The sequence below is a fragment of the Spermophilus citellus genome (genome assembly GCF_964194105.1).
Source record: "Spermophilus citellus genome assembly, chromosome: 13".
In the NCBI taxonomy this organism is placed as follows: Eukaryota; Metazoa; Chordata; class Mammalia; order Rodentia; family Sciuridae; genus Spermophilus; species Spermophilus citellus.
In genome coordinates, this window is record NC_138193.1 from 773,235 (window position 1) to 794,151 (window position 20,917).

A 20,917-nucleotide genomic window follows, 5' to 3' on the forward strand; every position below is an offset into this window, starting at 1 on the left:
CTCTCTCTCTCTCTCTCTCTGCACATACACCTAAATACATTTATTTCTAAACCATTTGAGGATGATTTATATATCTGTGCCCCTCCCCCCGAGTGCTGTGAGGTGCATTTTCTAAGAAAAGAATATCATCTTATTTTAAAGTAGTGCAATTATCAACTTCAGTAAATTTTACACTGACGCCTTATATCTAACCTGCCACTTCTATTCCAATTTCATCAGTTGATCCATTAAGATCCTTGAAAAGCATTTACCATCCTGTACAGGTTCCAGTCTGGAACTGGGTATTGCACTGAGTACCTTTGACTTTCTTTACTCTGAAACATTTCCACTGTCATTCTTTGCTTTTACATTAACATTTTTGAAGAATACCAAATCATCACCTGTCATCTTTATAAAAAATAGTATTATTATTCTTATCTTGGGTTTGTCTGATGTTTCTTTGGGATGGGATACAACGTTTGCATTGTCATTTTGTATCCTTAGAGTATCATGCCTGGAATCACATGGTATCTATGCATCCACTTCTAGATAACATTGATTTGGCTAGGCCACAGACCCTGGTTATTCAATCAAAACCCTGGTTATTCAATCAAATGCTAATCTAGGTCTTACTTTGAAGATATTCTATGAATGTTATCAAAATCTGTAATCTTTTGATTTTTAAGAGAGATTATCCCAAATAATCTTGATGGGCTTGATTCAATTAGTTGAAAGCCTGGGGTTTCCTAGTAGTAGAGAAATTCTTTATATTTATGTGGCTGGAAACTTCTTCTCATGTGTGAAAATTCCCTCCCATCCTTCTTGATGGCCTGCCCTATGAATATCAGACTTACTTATTCAGCCACGATTGTGTGAGCCGACTTCTTGTAATAAATCTGTTAATATATGTCACAATTGATTGGGTTTTTTCCTAATTTAACAAATTTAAATTCATATTAGTTTCCTATTGCTGCTATAACATATTAACATAAATTTAAACAATAAAGTTTATTGTTTAGATTTCTAGGAATCAGAAGTCTAAAATATGTTTCAGGGCTGCATTCCTTCCAGAGCTCTATTTCCTTTCTCTTTACAGCTTGTACAGACTGCCTGTGTTCCTTGGCTTCTGGGGCCTCCATAATTCTGATCTCTACTTATTTTGAAAGTCTTCTTTTCTGATTCTTCAACACACTTGGTTCCCTCTTTCCCTTATAAAGATTCTTGTAAATATATTGAGTCCACCTAAATTATCCAGCAGAATTTCTCCATCAAAAGGTTCTTAATTTAATCTTGTCAGCAAAGTCCTTTTTGGCCTGTAAATTAACATATTCACAGGATATGAAGATTAAGAAGTCATTTTTGAGAAGAGGTCAATTTTCTGTGCATCTGGGTTCAATATTTTGGAGATGCTACTAAATATTCCAAGATTATGACCACTCCCTTTAGCCAAAGGTGTGAACAATTTCTTTGACCATCACTTATGCCAATTTTGATCTCAGATCTAATAGCGTGATTGGTCTTAGGATTAGTGTGTATAATGACCATGTAAAAATGATTAAGATGAGAGATCATAACTTATTATTAATAAAAAGTGTACCTTGTGTGAGTCTTTCCTTTCTCATCATCTAAGTGAGAACAGATGATTGAAGATTTATCCCAATTTTGAAAATCCTGAACCCTTTTCATAACCTCTCCTACTAACTTTTATGTATGTGTGTATGTGTGTGAAAATAAATCTATTTCAAATTTAATTGAACTATGAAGCTTATCTAGAATGTCTAAGCCAATGTTTGGATACCTTTAAATTAAATAATAAATTAGAGTTAATATAGCTGGCTTAATGTCTCAGAGGAAAGCTAGTTAACAGCATTGCAGGAAAGAAGATTTAAACCTAACTGGCAACCAAACGCATAAGATCCAATAGGCTTTGTTCTAATATGGCACAGCCTTAGCCTTGCAGAAGCATACAACAGTAAACTCATTATCCATAGTACCTTGTCTCCTTGAATGGTACCAGTCCCTAGGTTTGTTAATTTCTTTGCACTTATGGAGCATGTGCACCTGTTGCAGATGAAAGCCAAAGTGTGTTTGTCATCTCTACAGAGAGAAGCTAGGTCTTGCACCATTTTTGTATGATTCTATAAGACAGACCGAAGACTTACCTGCTAACTCACACCTTTGCAAGTTCAAGCGCATCACACAGAAAAAAAATATATATATATATATTCAAGGCTACCCAACATGCCTATTATTTTTCTTACCTCTGTTTTCAAGTGTTGCTGTATAATGACAGGTCAGTCCAGGTTGGATATTAACCCTTTTTCAAGAATTATATTGTTTTTTTGTTTCCAGAAAGATTAGACCTGATTTTAATCTGAAGACTGCTCCAAATTCTGCTCCCCTCCCCAAATTAAGCTCCATGCACCTTGCCTTACCTGTTTCTAGTTGTAACCCTATGACTGGGGATTTGGGGCAGCTACCAGGATGAGTGAAGGCATTACCATTTTGGGACAATTCCTTCTTAAGTTCCAGACCTCTAAGCAAAGCTCATTATTTACAATTGGATGAATTTAGAATGGGTCACATGCCAGTGACAGTAAATTAAGATGACTTTGCTTCCGAATAAGATGAAGTCTACTTGTAATAGAGTTTTACTTTGTTTTGTTTTTAGCCCTTCACCAAACAAAAGCAACATTAAAAAAACAAAAACAAAAAAACCTGCTTGGCTTTTTCATATCACATACAACTGATGAATTAATCAGAAGAAATGTTCCGGAGCTGTCTGTGTCCTGGTTCTTTGCCACACGCCTGACTGGGCTGATCTCTCATTAGTGTTGATGAGCCCAGGGTGGAAAGGTACTTCTTTTTTTGTTCCTGAGAGCATTTCTTCTCAGTCATCTTGCACTTTCAATCACCACTAATAGCTATTTTGGCACAAATTCAAAGCAGGCTCAGTTAGGGGCAGAAGAAATATTTTGCATTAACTGGATTATTTTAAGTTTTCAGCCCCGTGATGTGGCTTCAGGACAAAATAGATGGCGCAGAGAAAGAAAGTTTGCCTCACTGAGAGCCTGCAAGGACATGGTTGCTGCAATGCTATGTCATAGTGGGTCCTATCAGCCATCACAGGCCACTGTGCTTCTGAGGTCTTTCCTTGAGTCCCTGGAAATGGTGACAGTGATTGCGATGTGCTTGCTGTGTGGCTGATATAATGATCTGGTGTTTGATTACAGTGACTGGAAAAGAATTTAAAAAGAAAAAGATGTAACATATTAAACTTGGGTGTTTGAGTACTGGGTCCCTATAGATTTTCTGTTAGTACATAAATTTATTTGTCATAAATAAATGACAAACATTTATGTTGCCAGTAAATATTGAAATGTCTGAGAATAATGGATTGGGTTCCAACTTTCCTGTATAACTTGAGTACCTCCTCCCAGGGACAGGCGTATGGCTGAAATGGACATATCTGGGATGGGCAGGGATCTGGAGTCAGACTGGTTCTAACTGGTTTGAGGGCACTGAGCATAACAAAACCCCTGAAACATCCTACAGATGGGCCCTGTGCCTGGATGCAGTCCAGCATAATAATTCAAAGGATGACTTTTGGAAACCTGGTTTTAATGTTAGATCCACTAGTTATGAATATTTGGATGCTATCATTCAATAATTTGAGGTTTAGTTTCATCAGTCAACTGAATGGGGGGAATAATATTAATTACTTTGAGCGTTAAATATGATGTGTGTGTGTGTGTGTGTGTGTGTGTGTGTGTGTGTGTGTAAAGCATGGTAACTGTGATGGACCAACTTGCTCAATAAATGGAAGCTGATATTATTTTCAGATTCAGACACTCACCAAAGTATCTCAATTTCATCCAGGACTTCTTCAGTTTCTTAATGGATTCTTGTCTTTTTCTTACTGACGAAATCCTTGGTAAAAGTCAAGTTCCCCCAGAAAAGGACATCCTTGATGAAGGCCATGGGTCATCTCAGATTTATAAGGACTTTGGCTCTGGCTTCCAGTATGTCCTTTCCTATTTATTAGTTGAGTCATTGTCTTCTGTGACTCACCAGGCAGGGACGGCAGAGGTAGTAGAGGACCTTGAGACCTGAATATAAAACTAATTAATCCTTAAATCCTTTCTCTGAGACATGTGGAAATGGGATATAAGAAAATAAATTTTGAGGGGGTAACAGGATGTCACTTAAACTTTACTCTTTAGGTTTGGGCATGGAAGATCCGATTGACAGAAGCTGGTATTTCCCTGCTGTGTTTGATGCCTGGAAAAGTCACAGCTCCCACCAACTGGGTGCTAGCTCCATGTTAGTCTCTGCATGCCTGACAGTAGAATTCTAAACATACAAAAATTTCCAACTTTCTCCTGACACTTTAAGTGTCTCTTTCTTGTATCAGGAATTATTAGGTTTATGCATTTGAATTTCCATGACTCCCTCTCCATCCTACTGCCCCTGCTCTCACTTTCCATTTTGGTCTTCATCTTACTCTCAGCTCTTGGTCCAGAAATACTTAATCTGCTAACAGTTTTTATTCCTCCTTATTTGGTGATTTTACACGTTCTCCCAAAGACCTGAACCTTCTCCTGCAGGCCTCTGTTTTGTTCATCTATCTGGCTACAGGTGTCTTCTGTCTTGAACAGTAATGCTCTATCCCAACCCATCAGAACCAATCCTGGCTCTCACCCCTGGCCAGTCAGGCCAGCCCTGATACTGAAGAAAGGCTGATAATAAAAGGCAAAAACAGCCCAAAATTAGTTGATGGTGCATAAATAACAACCAACATGGTATATTTTAATGGAAATATGGTACTTTATCTTTTTTCTATGGCATTCAAATAAAAACTAATGGTTCAAGAATTAAGGAAAAGCAGAGTCTTTGGTAAGAACCATTCATTATTACTAAACTAAATCACTCAATGTCTCATGTGTTAAGTATTGACTCACCTTTGGGTTTTAACAAATGTTTTAATATCCTTCCCCTTGGAGTGAATGCAGGACTGTGGCATTAAGCATATTCATGTTGTTGGATAGCCATCGCCTACATCCATCTCCAAAAGTCATGTGGACCTACTCCTACCATCAATACTGAATCTTGCTCCCCTCCCAAGGCCCAGGAAAGAACATTGTATTTTATGTTTTGATAAATCTGATTATGGGGAATCTGAGATATGTGAAATCCTACAAAATTTGTCTTTCTCTGGACACCATCATTTTCAATAGGTGCAGTTCACCCCTACTCCTGGGTGTACCAGGTCCACTGCCAACTCTGCCGATGTCTCAACTGGACTCTGAGTGACAGTCAGTGGTGACTGTGCACATGAGCTGTCTTTCCATGTCAGTGGGCGTCTCTGATCCCAGGACCTAGGGTCTTGGGTCCCACCCAGCCTAGAGGTTCCCTCCTCCTTCAGGTCCTGGCAGGCCAGTGTGTGCCAAGGCTCTGTGCCTAGTGGCTTCTGTAGCAGTTTGGAGGATGTGTCCTGAGCAGGGGCAGGGGCCATCCGAGTAGCACAGAGGACTCTGGGTCTGGGTGGCCAGATATCGTGGTCATGGGTCATGATGGACTACTAGGTACACTGTGCACTTCAAAAATAGTTCAATTACAAAATGGATGTTTGGTGTACATCACCACGATTTAAACATTGGGGAGATTGCTGATTTACTCGTGTTCAGATTGTTTGTGTTGTGATAGAAGAATACAAGAGACTGGGTGATTTATAAAACAGATTTTATTTCTCAGATTCTGGAGGCTAGAAGTCTAAGATCAGGGGCCAACTTCTGAGGACATTCTTGTTGTGTCCTCCTGGGGCTGAAGGTAAAACAGGGACAAAGCCTGCCAACACATCATCTGGAACAGACAAAATAGAATGATATCCTGTGCCCCCCACGACATCCAAATTTCTTGGGATGACTCAATTTCTGCAAGATTTCCAGGTCTAGAAAGGCCTCTTTGTGACATAGCACAAGTCTCTGTGCCTCAGTTTCCTCATCTGGGCATCCTTACAGCATCTCCTTTATAGGGTTATTGTTTGTATGAAATGAGATGGTTTAAAAAGCTTAAAACAGTACCTGATAGTGTTGTTTATTTTTATCAAAATTCAAAACTTATTTCCTTAAGTTGGAATTAAAATTCCCAGAAACTCCCCCATTGAGCTCCATCAGGAGCTTCACATTTGGCCTCTGTGGCCACTCTGCAAGAGGGTGTGGGGCTGCTGTGGTAATCCATGTCTTCCCTGTTTGAGTTCATGAAAGGAAGAGGGCAGAGAAGGGAACATTTTCGGTGTCTCAGCATTGGCATCTATCAATTCTTATAACTTCAAGCAGCCCAGTGAAGTTGTGCCTTAATTTCCTAATTTTATAAGTGAGATAACCAAAGAGAATTTAGGCTTTGATCCCAGCTCTTTTTGATCCTCAAACTCAATCTTTGTGTATGACTTTTGGCTAGCATTTTGACTACTGGCCAAAATAGAATAAATGAGACAAACTAACGATTGGCTTGTGTATTTGGTAGTGTTTCCCTTTAAATTAGAGATTTCCTACCAGCCTGAGGACTGCTGTAGGCATTTCTAGTTATCTTAGTCTAAATCAACAATTCATCCCTTTTTATGATTCATCACTCCTTTTAAGTGATATTTTGAATTGAATTCAACATCTCGGGTCATTTTTAGAGCTTTCTCGAACCCCTTCCCATTGAATACTTTTTCTTAAAGAGACGAAATCAGCTATTAGGCATTTCCCTGTGGAAGGAGATAAGAATAGACCTAGGTGAGATGCCCCAGTGCAGGTTAGGGCCTCACCATGATTGATGAAGGAAAATTAAATCTATTTTAAAAATCGGTTTTAAATTTAATTATACTAGTAATGAACCTATTTTAATTTGGAAGGAAATTTATATAAATTGATGATGTAGCTTGAGAATCCATCCAAATCTGAAACTTGTTAAGCTTTAGCATGAGACTACAAGTGGGAAATTCTATACTATCAAACTTTGTTTCATCTACAAAATTATTAATAATTAGGTGAATAAAATTACATTCAGGCTGTGCATGTAAAGTGTGTGTGATACAGATATTAATTTTGTATTTAGACCTGAGTCCCATCCCCAAGATATCTTGTTACTAATATGCAAATATTCTACAATTTGAACAAAATCCAAAATCTGAAACACATCTGATCTCAATTATTTTGGATAAAGGATGCTCCACTTGAAATTGACAGACATATAATTGTATAACTGTGAATTGAAAGACCCTTTGTTTTTTCAGGATTACACCTCTAATTTTTTTGTGTGTGTAAGTATTGTGTGCGTGTGCGTGTGTTTTCAAGCCACCAAGGATGAGATCCACTGCCATGAGCTTCCTATATTCACCATTTGTAACTGGCTTGTATCTTAAATGCCTTTCTTTCCCACTTGGAAGAGTGGAAGGAGCTTGTAATGTTGGAGACTGAGTGCTTTTAGAAGGCAGGGGCATAGAGATAAGAGAATTGAAAGATTTGGAAACGAGGTTTGTCCTAATACATAACATTGCTTCTGGTCAATCTAATGAACAGGACCTATAGTTCCCAGAAAATTGCACACAATATTTGGTGGTGGGATGACTTATTGGATATTCCTATGCACCTATTTAGTGGAAATACAAATACCTATCACTGCTATTAAATCATGAGCAGTCGCTGGCCTGAAAGTATCTCACCATTGTACTTACCTTGTTGCATGGGAAAAAAAGAAGACGGCTTAGGCACATGACTTCTTATAATGAAATTCTTACTTGACAAACTTTTCCTATTGTGAAAGTTTGGATTGAATGGCTTTAAAGATGACTGTAGATTTGTAAGAACAAAATAACAAAGTACCTCATTATGTTTGCAATATTTATTTCCAATGGTAAAATAAAGATCATCTTATACCAAATCCTTAAGAGGAGTTTTGCTTCATAATATATACATACACAGAGAAATGTTCTGTTTTGATCCTAAAATGAATTCTTATATTTGTTCCTCATGAAAAATGAGACATTTTTCAAGAAGGCAACCCTTCAATCAAAAATTTCAGTGTGCTGTATACTTAGGCCCTGCTGAGGGAGGGTTGGGTAGCTTGTTAATTATTTCCATGTGGGTCTAACTTGAAACCTGTGTAATAAGCTCAAGTCTGCAAAAAGGGATTTTTGTTGTTGTTGTTGTTTGTTTGTTGTTGTTTCTTTTTTTAGCTTAGGATAAAATTATATATATCATTTAAGATACACATGGGTTCAGGACTGAACCCAGGTGTCATGAAAGCTAGGCAAACACCTTAACACTCTACCACTGAGTTACAAGCCTAACCCTCAATAATAATATTCTTATATCTCCATGTGTTTAATATTAAAAGTAAAGAACCAATAAATATTAAAAGTGAGAACCAATACTTTTTCATAGTTAATAAGCTCATAGGCTTTATTTTATCAATAAGACCATATTTAGTGTGTATGTGTTATTTCAAATGATGCCCAATATCAATGGGAGCTGTGGCCAGTGTGACTAAATTGCCTGTGAGTTCCAAGCCACTGAAGCAAGGCTCTTTTAACAAGATGATCTGTCATCCAATTGGTGTTTGTTTTGACAGCTACAGACAATGTTAATGTCAAGTATAACATTGAAATGTTCTATTTTGATCCTAAAATGAATTCTCATATTTGTTCCTCATGAAAAATGAGACATACAAGAAGGCAGCCCTTCAATCAAACATTTCAGTGTGCTGCATACTTAGGCCCTGCTGAGGGAGGGTGAGGTAACTCGTTAGTTATTTCTATGTGGGTCTAACTTGGAACCTGTGTAATAAGCTCAAGTCTGCAAAAAGGGTTTTTTTTTTTTTTTTTTTTTGGTTGTTGTTGTTTGGTTGGTTGGTTTTAGCTGAGGATAAAATAATAAATGCCACACATATTTTTCCCCTTTTATAATAATTTTAGGTTTTATTTCATACAATGGAAACGAGTTCATTTTATTCTGGTTTGAGAAAATTTCTTTGAGAAAACTTCATCATGATGGCTAAAAATGCCAACCCTACCATATTTAGTACATGGAAAGTACTTTTAGATATTGAAATGGATGTGCTGGCAATAAATACTCTTTTAATTTATTTAACTCAGCCTGTACATTGGTTCAGTTAAGATCCATTTATCACAAATATATTCTGCTCTGGGACTCAGACCAAAAGCTTTGGGGAAATGAAAAAAGGAAGACAATCTTACAAGAATGGGTGGGTCACAAACTTTCAGAGCAGGCAGTGACATTCCCAGAATTCCAGATCAGATTAAAGAGCTTCCCACAAGGGCCCTGCATGACTGTCATTAGTCTATGTAAGAACGTGTATTCAGTCACCATCCAATGTCCTTTCAGCTCAAGGAGGGATGGATGGAAGTTCTGAGGATATGCATGCACCCTGAAATTTTTAATTCTTTATTTTATTGTGCCCAATCAAGAACAGTCGAAAGCAGTAGTTGCATACTTAGGACTTCCTATTCAGGATTTAGAATATCACTATCAATTTTTCAGGCAATGGCAAACTCCTGGCTTTCTCTAATACAGTTTTGATCACTAGAAAATTATTTGTTGGATAACAGAATCATTTTAAACTTGCATTTTAATTTATTTCAAATATTCGTGTAAGTCTACACCCAAAATAAGTCATACCTTATTTACTATTGTATTTGCTATAAGAATGAGGCTGTGGACTTCCACATAAGATGCTCTTTTCAAAATGTTGCTTTTCTTGAGAACTTTGTGTTTTCCACTTTCCATTAAGGAGAAATGTATAACTGGTTGCTTATGTGTAGGCTCAGGTTAATAGGAAATACATAGAAAAGTTAAAAGTAGATGACTTAAGAGACTTAAAAGACACATTTAGCAGTTTTCACCTTTAGATACATTTTATGTTATAATACTATTTCATCATGTGCATTTTTTTTACAAACAGGTTATATATGTAGTTTCTGATAACTTTATATACATGAGTATGTTTTCATATGAATTAACTCTGAAACTTAGAAATAGGTAAGATGCAAATATAAATATGCAAACCAAAGTAAAGTCTAATGTAGGAAAAATTCAGTGCTGAGCAGGGCATTGGACGAGAAAGCAACTGGAGGCTTCTGTACTATACATCGAAGTGTGTATAAATTACAAATCAAGCTAATAAGCATATGAATGTGCATGTGTAGATATGCATATATAGACACATATCTAATCTTCTACCTGTACAGATATACATTCATATCAGTAAGATACGGGTCTGTTGTATCTTTCTCTCTTTTTTTGCCTCTCTCCAGGGCAGGGTTTTTCTCTCTCTGTGTAGTTGTGGCCCTGCCTTCAAGAACATCATTCTCTATGGTGGCCCAGCTTTGCCTGCTCTGGCTCAGATCTGATGAAACGGTGCTTTCCTCATAGCTGTGAGCTCAGTAAATTCCAGCCTCCCTGGCCCATTTCACAGCTTGGTACCTAGGATAAGGCAGTCTTTGCATTTAGAAGACTTCAGAGAAATGAACTGTACTGATTGGTTTTGTCTCCAGTCTCAAGGTGCTTCTAGAACTGAGAGAAGCAGGTAGTGTTGTTCTCATTATTTAACAGAATTAAAAGCCATACAACGATGTCGACTTTGCATACATAAAACTCTCTCAAAGCATTTAACTGCTCATGCCCCAAGTATGTTCTAAATATCTGTAAACATACACTAGGAATACAGGCTTGGGTTTGATGAGCAATCTGACTCCTTACATTTCAGCCAAGGCACATATCCCACCAAAGCAGACATATACAATGAGATGTGGAAGATATTTTCTTCTGGATAAACCCTACTACACAAAACTGCTTTGTTTCATTCCTTTAAGAACACACAGAAGACAGCCTGCCCTTGATCAATGTAGAGAGTGTCTGTTTGGTCAAGGCATAACAAAATCCCCTTCCATCAAAACAAATGTTGTTTGGAGCAAGCTGTCCACCAGATCTATCATCCGTACCCAAGGGAAATGGCCATTTCCAATAAAATACTCCTTTCAGAATGAAATCTACGCTCACTAAACAACGTGAGCACCCAGCAGCTGCTGCCCAGTGCTGTTGTCTCCTGCAGCAGCCTGGCCAGACCAGGCAAATCACACACCTTCTAATTACTTTGGTCCTCATTGCTAGTATTTCATTCATTAAAGATATATTTACAAAGTAGAAAAACTAACCACCCTGGTGCTGTGAGACCAGCGTGCATTCTCTGTGAGGACAAACCTGTCCTCCAAAATACTCTGCTGACAGGAGCCTGAGATGCATAATTTGGGTCCATCTCCATTAAATACCTCTCCACTCAGGGCCATAATGCAATTAACATTGCAGGTCTCATGGCTCTTTTTAAGAGAATTAGAAGCCATGAGTCATTTGGGCATCATCGGAACAAGCTCTCCTAATGTAAAATGACTCAATCTCAGAGATTGCTATCTGGCAGCATTCCGAGGTGCACAGATCTGAAAGCCAGCACTTAATCTGATTTAGGACCTCTTAAAATATTCTTCAAACTTGACTAACATTGTTCTGGTAAAAAAGATTGGAAATTATTTTAGGAACCAATCCAGGTCTGAGCTGTCTTAGTTTTGTTATCGATTCCTTTTAAGTAATTTCATTTAATTTGGAAACCTATGGACAAAGAAGCCCCCGAAGAAATATGACTCTGTCAAGTAAAATAAGACTCAGTACGCGGAACCAAGATGATATAAAAATAGAAATCTTTATTGAATAGATATGCTGTTTTTTCCATTCCAGAGTTCTTAATGTCAGAATTTAGTCTATTAATCTATATGGGATATTTTCAGGGCTTAGTTTTTATTGGCGTATTATAAGTATACATAGTAATGCGATGTCTTATGACATATTTGTATGTGCACAGAATATAACAGTAGGATTTCGTGAATTTTATTCCTCAGTACCTCCCTCTTCTGTCCCTTTTTCCCTTCCTGTGCTCCTATTCCTGTACTCTATATGTATTCCTTCTAGTTTCATGGATTCTCTCCTTTTTCCCCTTTATTCTCTCTAGCTTCCATATATGAGAGAAAGCATACAAACCTTGACTTTCTGGGTTTGGCGTATTTTGATTAACATAACGCTGTCAAGAGACACTCATTTTCCTGCAAATGACAATTTCATTCTTCTTTATGGCTGAATAAAACTCCATTATGTATCTATTCCACATTTTCCTTATGCATCCATTCCTTGATGAACTCCTAGGCTGGTTCCATAGCTTGGCTACTGTGAATTGTGCTGCTACAAACACAGGTATGCATGTGTCACTATAGTATGGCAACTTTAATTCTTTAAGAATAAATACCAAGGAGCGGGATAGCTGGGTTGTTTGGGGGCTCCATTCCTAGGCTTTTCAGTAATCTCCATACCAATTTCCATAGTGATTGTATTAATTTAAAATTCTACCACCAGCGTCAAAGTTTTCCTTTTTCTTCAACCTTTATCATTCTTTGTGTTATTGATGGCTGCCACTCTAACCAGAGATGAAATTTCAGTGTAGTTTTTATTTATATTTTCTCAAGCACTAAAAATGTTGATTATTTTCATGTATTTATTAACCATTAGTGTTTCTTCTTGAAAATTATCCATTTTTTATATGCCCATTTATTGTTTGGGTTGTTTTGTGGCATGAAAGGTTTTTTAATTATTGATATAGTCTGGATATTATTCTTCTGTCAGAAGAGTAGCTGGAAAAAATTCCCCCTCATTCTATAGGTTCTCTTTTCACATTCCTAATGGTTTCCTGTTGTACAGAAGTTTTAATGTGATTTCATCCCATTTATTAATTCTTAGTATTATTTCCTAAGTTTTAGGAGTCCTGTTGAGAAAGTCCTTACCTATACCTAAATATTGAAATGTTGACCCTACATTTTCTTTTACAAGTTGCAAAGCATCCGGTCTAATTCTCAGGTCTTTCATCCATTTTTTAGTTTACTTTTGTGCAATGTAAAAGGGGTCTAGTCTCATTCTTCCACATGTGATATCCATTTTTCTCAGCACCATTTGCTAAAAAGGCTATCATTTTTCCATTGTATGTTTTTTTAGTCTTTAAAAAAAAACAGATGACTATATCTATGTGAATTTGTCTCTTTATGTCTTCTACTCTTTTCCACTGGTCTATGCATCTTGTTGTGCCAGTGCCATGCAGTTTTTATAGTATAATTTGAAGTCAGGTATTGGAATACCTTCAACATTGCTTTTTATTTTGCCTAGTATTGCTTTGATTATTCAGGATTTTTATTCTTCCATATGAATATAAGGATTTTTTTCTAATTCTGGGAAGAATGTCATTAGTGTTTTGATGGAGATTGCACTGAATCTCTAAATTGCTTTTGGTAATGTAGCCATATAACAATTTTAATTCTTCTTAGCTGTGCACACACAGGTCTTTCCTTCTTTTTGTATCTTCTTAAATTTCTTTCTTCTGTCCTCTGTAATTTTCATTGTAGAAGTCTTTCTTCTTGGTTAGATTTATTCCTAAGCATTTTAATTTTTGAGGTTATTATGAATGGAATAATTTTCCTGATTTTTTAAAGTATATTATTGGTATAAAAGGAAGATATTAGTTTTTGTACATTGATTTTTGTTTCCTACTTCATTGCTGAAATTGTATATTATCTTTAGACGTCTTCTGTTGGAGTTTTTTGACTCTTCTCAATATAGAATCATATCATCTGCAAGTAGTGATGATTTGAATTCTTCCTTTCCTGTTTGTATTCCTTTCATTTTCTTCTCTTGCTTAATTGTTCTGGCTAAAATTGCAATTATTACAGTGAATAGGAATGATGAGAGTAGATATCTTGTCTTCTTTCTAGTTTCACAAAAAGCAATTTCAATTTTTTTCATTATATATGATATATAGAACATTTTCAATGGTGGTTTATAAACACAGAATATAAAACTTTATCAGGTGTAATAATAGTGTTTTAAGAGCTTAGTAAAGTTATCCCAACAATAGTGTAAACTGTCAATGTGAAAATTAAGTGTAAGATATAAGGAATTTCTTTTAACACTTAAATATTGACAGTTTGTTAATATGTCTTTTTGTTTTGGGTCACATCATCTCCTTTAACTTCTCTCCAAACTGAGGAAACAACGTGGCCACAGGATGGCTCAAAATTAATTTTTATATCAGGGCACGGGCTAAAATTTATAAAACACTCAATCAGGGGTCCAGGATACTCACAATGACCAAATATCCAAGTTCCATTAGGAAATGGTGAAGGAACTCTAGATTTCTCTATCTGCATTAACAGTCCCTTTATTTCTCATTAAGCTTCCTAGTATAAATTTATAAATGGATTTCTTTGCATATCAACTTGTGTTTTTATGTTGACAAGAGTTTTATAATTTCAGAGCCAAGTCTTTAGGACACCCTCATCTAGATTTATCTCCTGGATCCCATGGACTCAGTTTTGACACCCTCTGTTTCTCCTCATGGGAGACTTTTGTCACCAGGCTGTAGAAAGAACTTGTGTCACAGAAAAACTCTATTTACTAGATATTCGTAAGGAAGAGGTACCATAGCAACTGTCCCCAAATGTCTTCTTTCACTACATTTGGAAATGTGTTTGAGAAAATAGAAAGAGTTAACCATTCCAAACTAATAAGTACTTTCCCACTGGCTTGTGGGAAATGCCTCAAAGACCTGAGTCAATATCAAAAGAAATATATTTGGGGGGAAAGTGAATACCTTTGTAAAATGTAATTGACATTTTTGTTTTGGTGAGTTTTCTGAATAACTATATCTGGTTGTCAAAATTTGTTTGATTGTTTAATCCTTAATTTGAACAACAAAAATTGTCATTTTTTCCTTTCTGTTTATATACATTATTTACTGGGACTAGATATTCAACATATGAAATGGAACTATATACATTAAAAATTGTCACGATGATAATTCACATTAAAACTGAAACACTGAACTAGGTATAGAACACCGATATGGTGCTAATTTCCAGTTGATGGCAGAATCATTTAAAATCACAAGTAAAATTAATTTTTAAGATGATTTTTTTGGCCACAATAATTACACACACATGCACACACACACACACGCACACAACAACAACAACAACTTTTAGCTGGAAGGGAACTTATAAGGTTAATATAAAACACTCTACTTTAAGATATTGAGATTAGAGACTTAAGTGACTTGACCAGATCACTTTGTGTACCAGCTCTTAGAAAAAACTCAGAACTTCCTGACTTATTTTTATGGCTCCTTATTCTTTATCTGGCTTTTTATATTCTCTTTAACAGATAATAATATATAAAACCAACAATAACGTTTGGAATTAACATTAATCTAAAGGCATAACAAGTCCCTGGGTAGAGTGGAGATTTTCAAAAGGTCTTTTAGGACTTCTAGAAACATACTTGACCCTTAGGAGTCAATCTTCAAGTTCTGGCTCAAGATGGTCCAGGATGATACCACAGAATCTCTATTTTTAATCAGTGGCCAGAGCACACAAAGTTCCTAGTGTTCCATTCATTAGGAAAACGGAGTGTATATATAGAGGGTGTATGTAAACATTTCTGTATATACATCAAGTTCTGTTACTAATGAGGTCATGGATACAATTCAATTATATTGAAAAGAAATGTGTTGCACTTTAAAAGTGTTTATTAAACAAATAAACACGGTTTACTAAATAGGCTCACAACTGTCTCACACTACTTCTAAGTGTTGTCTGAATATATAACTTGTATAAGGATCTCTAAAGGTGGTCAAGGTTAAGTGATTCTTAAACAATGCTCAAGATAGCTGTCCACAGTGCTGAAATGACTCTAGAGGGGTATATTGTCTTCTCCTATGCCCTACTCCTTCTCCTTCTTTGATTTCAGAGCAAAAGTCCATAATTTAGCTATAGACTAGGTTACTGCTAAATATAAAATTGAAGCTAGACAAAATAATAAAATTGAGTCTTGCATCTCAGTTACTAGGTACTTGATCATTGTCTAGTAATAGTAGTGTTGACTGTATGTAAGAAAAGGAGGTTGGATGTATAAATTTGTCTCCCTGCAGGGTGGATTTAGATTTCAATATAGCCATGAGAGGAGCCATGAGAAAGAGTCCTGGAAATCTTGAGAAATAGCCAGAATGTGATCAGAAACTGTGCATTTCTTAGCAGAATATTTCAAGAATTCTTAGGGGTTTTATGATGGTAGCAATGACATTTCTAAAAAACTCACAGTTATAAAACTAGGATGGTAGATCTATGGCCTAGAACATTTTTATTCTGCATAAATGCTTTGCTCTCTCTCTTCTTTCTCATTTTCTCAACCACACCCCATGTTTTCACCACCATTATCAAAGCCTTGTCGATTAAGTATGTTTTAATGACTTCCCAATGGTGCTTCCTCTCTGCCCTTTAGTGATCAGGACTTTACTCAGAATCATGTGCATTTCTCATGCAGGACCAGTACATGATACTGTGGCCTTCCCCCTGTATCATGGCCAGATAGGTGTAAAAGCCAGACCATGAAATATCCCTTTGATGTGTGCATGGTGGGATCACATCATCAGGAAGGCATAACATAACTTAAGTATGAGCTCAGCTCAGGTCTGGTGGAAACATATTCTCCTTTTTGGATCATTGCAACCATCCAAATATCAAAAAGATTTCAGATAAAAGGTGATTTTCCACCTGGTGAAGAATAATAAAATTTGATTGCTCACCTGTTGCTGCTGGGCTCTGCAACTATTGGGTGGCTGCCTCACTCCCTGGTAACAGATGCTTTTCTGAGCAATTTGAAACAGACTAGTTACTGCTTTTTCTTCCTTAAAATAATTGTCAGTGGGACTTCCGGATGTTCAATGGCTATAATATTATACCCAAAGGAAAGATAGGGACTCCAAGATCAGCGTGATATAGCAGGTGCAATAAGCAGTGTCTTGAGGAGTTGTATTTTTTTTTTTTTAGAGAGAGAGAGAGAGAGAGAGAGAGAGAGAGAGAATTTTTTAAATATTTATTTTTTAGTTTTTCAGCGGGCACAACATCTTTGTTGGTATGTGGTGCTGAGGATCGAACCCGGGCCGCAGGCATACCAGGCGAGCGCGCTACTGCTTGAGCCACATCCCCAGCCCGAGGAGTTGTAAATTTATTTACCAGAAGATATCTTTAATCAGATCAAGCAAGTAAACCGTTGGAGTGACATAAATTCTCTCTTTCTCATTAACAAAAGTAAAATGAACAGCAATATTTTACTTGTAACCTGCTATAATGTCATCAGACACTATCAATTTTTATTTATTGGATTGGTAGTCACTCTGATCCACTTGAATTTGACCCCTTATTGAGGATTGGCTGAGTGATAGTTGAAGTGCTATCATTTGAACGTGGAATGTCCCCCAAATTCTCATGTGTTAACGACTTGATCCCCAGCTTGGCACCCTTGGGAGGTGAAGGGACCTTGAAGTGATGGAGCCTATTAGGAGGTCTTACGTCATGGAAGGCAGGACCCCAGTCCCTTCTTCTTTCTCTATTTTGATTGCCATTCATGAAGTAAACAGCTTTGCCATTCTGCCACCATGATGTGCCGTCTCGCCGTATGCCCCAAAGCAACAGGCTAACTGACCACGGTCTGCAACCTATAAAACTGTGAGGCAATAAACTTTTCTCTTTATAAGTTAATTATTTCAGGCATTTATTCTAGGAATGGAAATCTTATTAACACATGGAGGTTAAGAATTAGGGCATCTTAAAAACATTGTAGTAAAATGTAGAAAATCACTATCGCAGAGAGTTCCGTGCCCCATACGTATTTGAAAGCACAAGCAGTATTTTGTCAAAAATCTTTCATCCTCCCAACTAAAGAAGTTCCTTACCACCTCCTGACTCATTTTATCCATAGCACTAACTATATATTTGATATGATTTTGCTGGTTTATTAGTTTCTGTGTATCTCTCCCCATTCGACTGTAAGATCTATAAGGAAAGAGACCTTCATATCTTTTGTAATTTGGTATATCATTTGGTCATTTCCAACAATGCTGTGTAACAAATCATCCCAAAATAGAGTAGTCGGTGCTCTAGCCATTTTTTTCATGGTTCTGGGGAACAGTTAGGGTGTCTTTCCTGAGGCTCTGGTGATAGAGACAGTCTTCTTCACACTGCAATTCTACATGTCCAGATCTTCTCCATATTTTTCTCCTCTTCTTTTGAGAATTCATTTTTACCTGTAAGGATGGCAAGGTGTAAGAAGGTGAGGAGAACCCAGAGGTCTCCCAAGGTCTAAGTTCAGAACTGACTTTGGATTTCCACCTATATGCTTTTCTTAGTCAGACCATTTTACATGGTCAATGAAAACATCAATGTTTCATCTCTATGGTTGTATATAAAGTATGTTGACACCAATTTGTGTCTTCATGCATCAAACAAGAGGTAAGAACAGTGTTCCCACGATGAGGCCATGGCCAGGGGGTGGATACAGGCACAGTAATGGATTAGAACCAACATTTTGAACGACCACTAGGGACGCTGGGTGATGGCCTACATTCCCTCAATTCTATACTCCCCCATATATCATGCCATCAGTTTGTGTGATTTTGAGAATTCTGTCATCAAGAGGTGCCATGTTTTTCTCTACGTCTTGAACAGGGAATGGACTTGGTACTTGAATTGTTGCACTGATAGAAAAGGAAGTGACAATAGTGTATTTTGATTCCACATCTATGCTCTGAAGGGATTTGCATGCTTCTATTCTCTCTTGGACCCCTGATGCTGCCATACCAATAAGTCTAAACTACCCTTCTGAGTGCTGAGAGGCTAGTGACTTGGTCACTATCATTATCCCAAGAAAGTAACTGCCAGACACAGGTGTGGGACCAAAGGAGACCTGATATTCCTGGCTAACTCATGTATTGTCCATGGACATATGAACAAGTCCTTCTGTGAGCTTTTTTTGGTGGGGAGGGGTGGGTACTGAGGATGGAACACAGGACACAGATACTTAGCTACATCCTGGTCCCTTTTTTGTTTTAAAATTTTGAGACGGGGTCTTGATGACTTGTTGAGGCAGACCTCAAGTCTGCAACCCTCTTGTCTTAACCTCTTGAGCTGCTGGGATTATAGGTTTGTCCTTTACAATCAACCAAGTCTGGTCCAAATCAGTGATCTAACTTGGCCCATACAGTCGTGAGCAGAACTAATTGCTTACTGCTTTGAACCAATGGGGTTGGAGAGCTTTTTTTGTTTTTTTTTTTTTTTTACAAATTAAGAGTTTGATTAATTAAGAGTTTGACTCAGAATCCAACATAGCATAGGGTAGGAACTGACTATTGAATGGTTCATAGAACTTTCCGAGTTGCATATTTCAGAAGCCATGAACTCTGTCTTTGGAAGGATGAACAGATATGCAAACACAGCATTTTACAGATGACGTCAAGGGAGTCCTAGACCTCCTGGGCCTATCAGGGGTGGAATTCTCATGGCCTAGACTGAATAGACTTCTGGTTGGCTGACTGACTTTTATGAGATTTGACTCAACATTCTGGAATCAAAGTACTGATTTTACCTTCTGGATATCCTAGATTCTTTCCATAACTCAACATTGATGAAAACTTTTTTTTCCATTTATTTCTTCTCTATAAAGACCTCTTCCTATCTAATTATCAAAAAATATCTTTATCCAGAACTTCCCTATGACAAATGATATGAATGCTGAAAGGCTGCTCTGTTCTATGGCTTCTGGGACACAAGGAATATCTAAACATAAAAAAAACCCTAATTAATTTTTGAAACACAAACCCATCAATATAGAACAAGAAATTTTTCAAGAAATGTCCAGGTAGATTTCTTAAGTCAGTCTAGTTTCTCACATTTGTTCTGCATTCAGATATATCTTGAACATATCTGTGATTTCAAAATATTAACAGATGAGTAGAGCATTTCTTATGAAGGATCTTATTGTTTTCCCTTTTTCTTCCTCTTTCTTGCATACAGAAAAAAAATCACCTTTTTATAAAATTTTGAGTCTATGGTCTTATTATTATAATAACTTTTACTGTAACATTTGAAGAATTTTCCAGTAAAATCACAATAGGGAATTCTTTAAGTCTGATAACATAAAGTAAAAAATATATTTTAGTTTTATTGAATCACATAATGACATTGGCAGAAGCTTGATGAATAAGTCTCCTACTGCAGAATGCAAAATTCCTGATTTTACCATAGTTCTGCAAGACTGGCAAAGAAGAGATCTCAGGGCTCACCTGGGGGCTGGCCACTAGTGAAACCTGCCTCTTGGTTGTCTCCCTTGCCTTCTTAATCTCTTTACTAGAAGCATTTTCTAAAAAAATTATATAGATATTCAGTACCCTGTAATTTTTTGCTTACTTTGTTTTTATTAGATAATACAGTCTGACACATATTTTTCACAATTTTGTTTTTATTACCATCTTGTTGTATAAACATCATGTTGTAAATTACATTTCTTTTTTTTTGTAAGTTGTTCTAATTAGTTACACATGATGACACATCATACATAAATGAAGTGTAACTTCTCATTCTTTGGGTCATGTGTGTTGTAGAATCATACTGGTTGTATGATCATATATGTACATAGGGTAATAATATGCAGTTCATTTCTACTACCCTTTCTACCCCCGTACCGTCTTCTCCTCCCTTCACTCCCTTTAATTATCTGTTTCTTTTCAAAAGACTAAAATATTGATATTTTTTGCTTTAACATAATGAACATTGTGGAAACATATTTTAGGGAATATTATAAAAAGATTATTACAATATTAAGCTGGGGCTTATGGCTTAACATTAAATTCTCAATTTATGCTATCAGAAAACAGTCTAAGGGAATTTTTTAGTATTCATTAAATGTGTTATCTTTTTTCTGGACTTCACAAGAAATGGAAAAATATGTTAACCTCA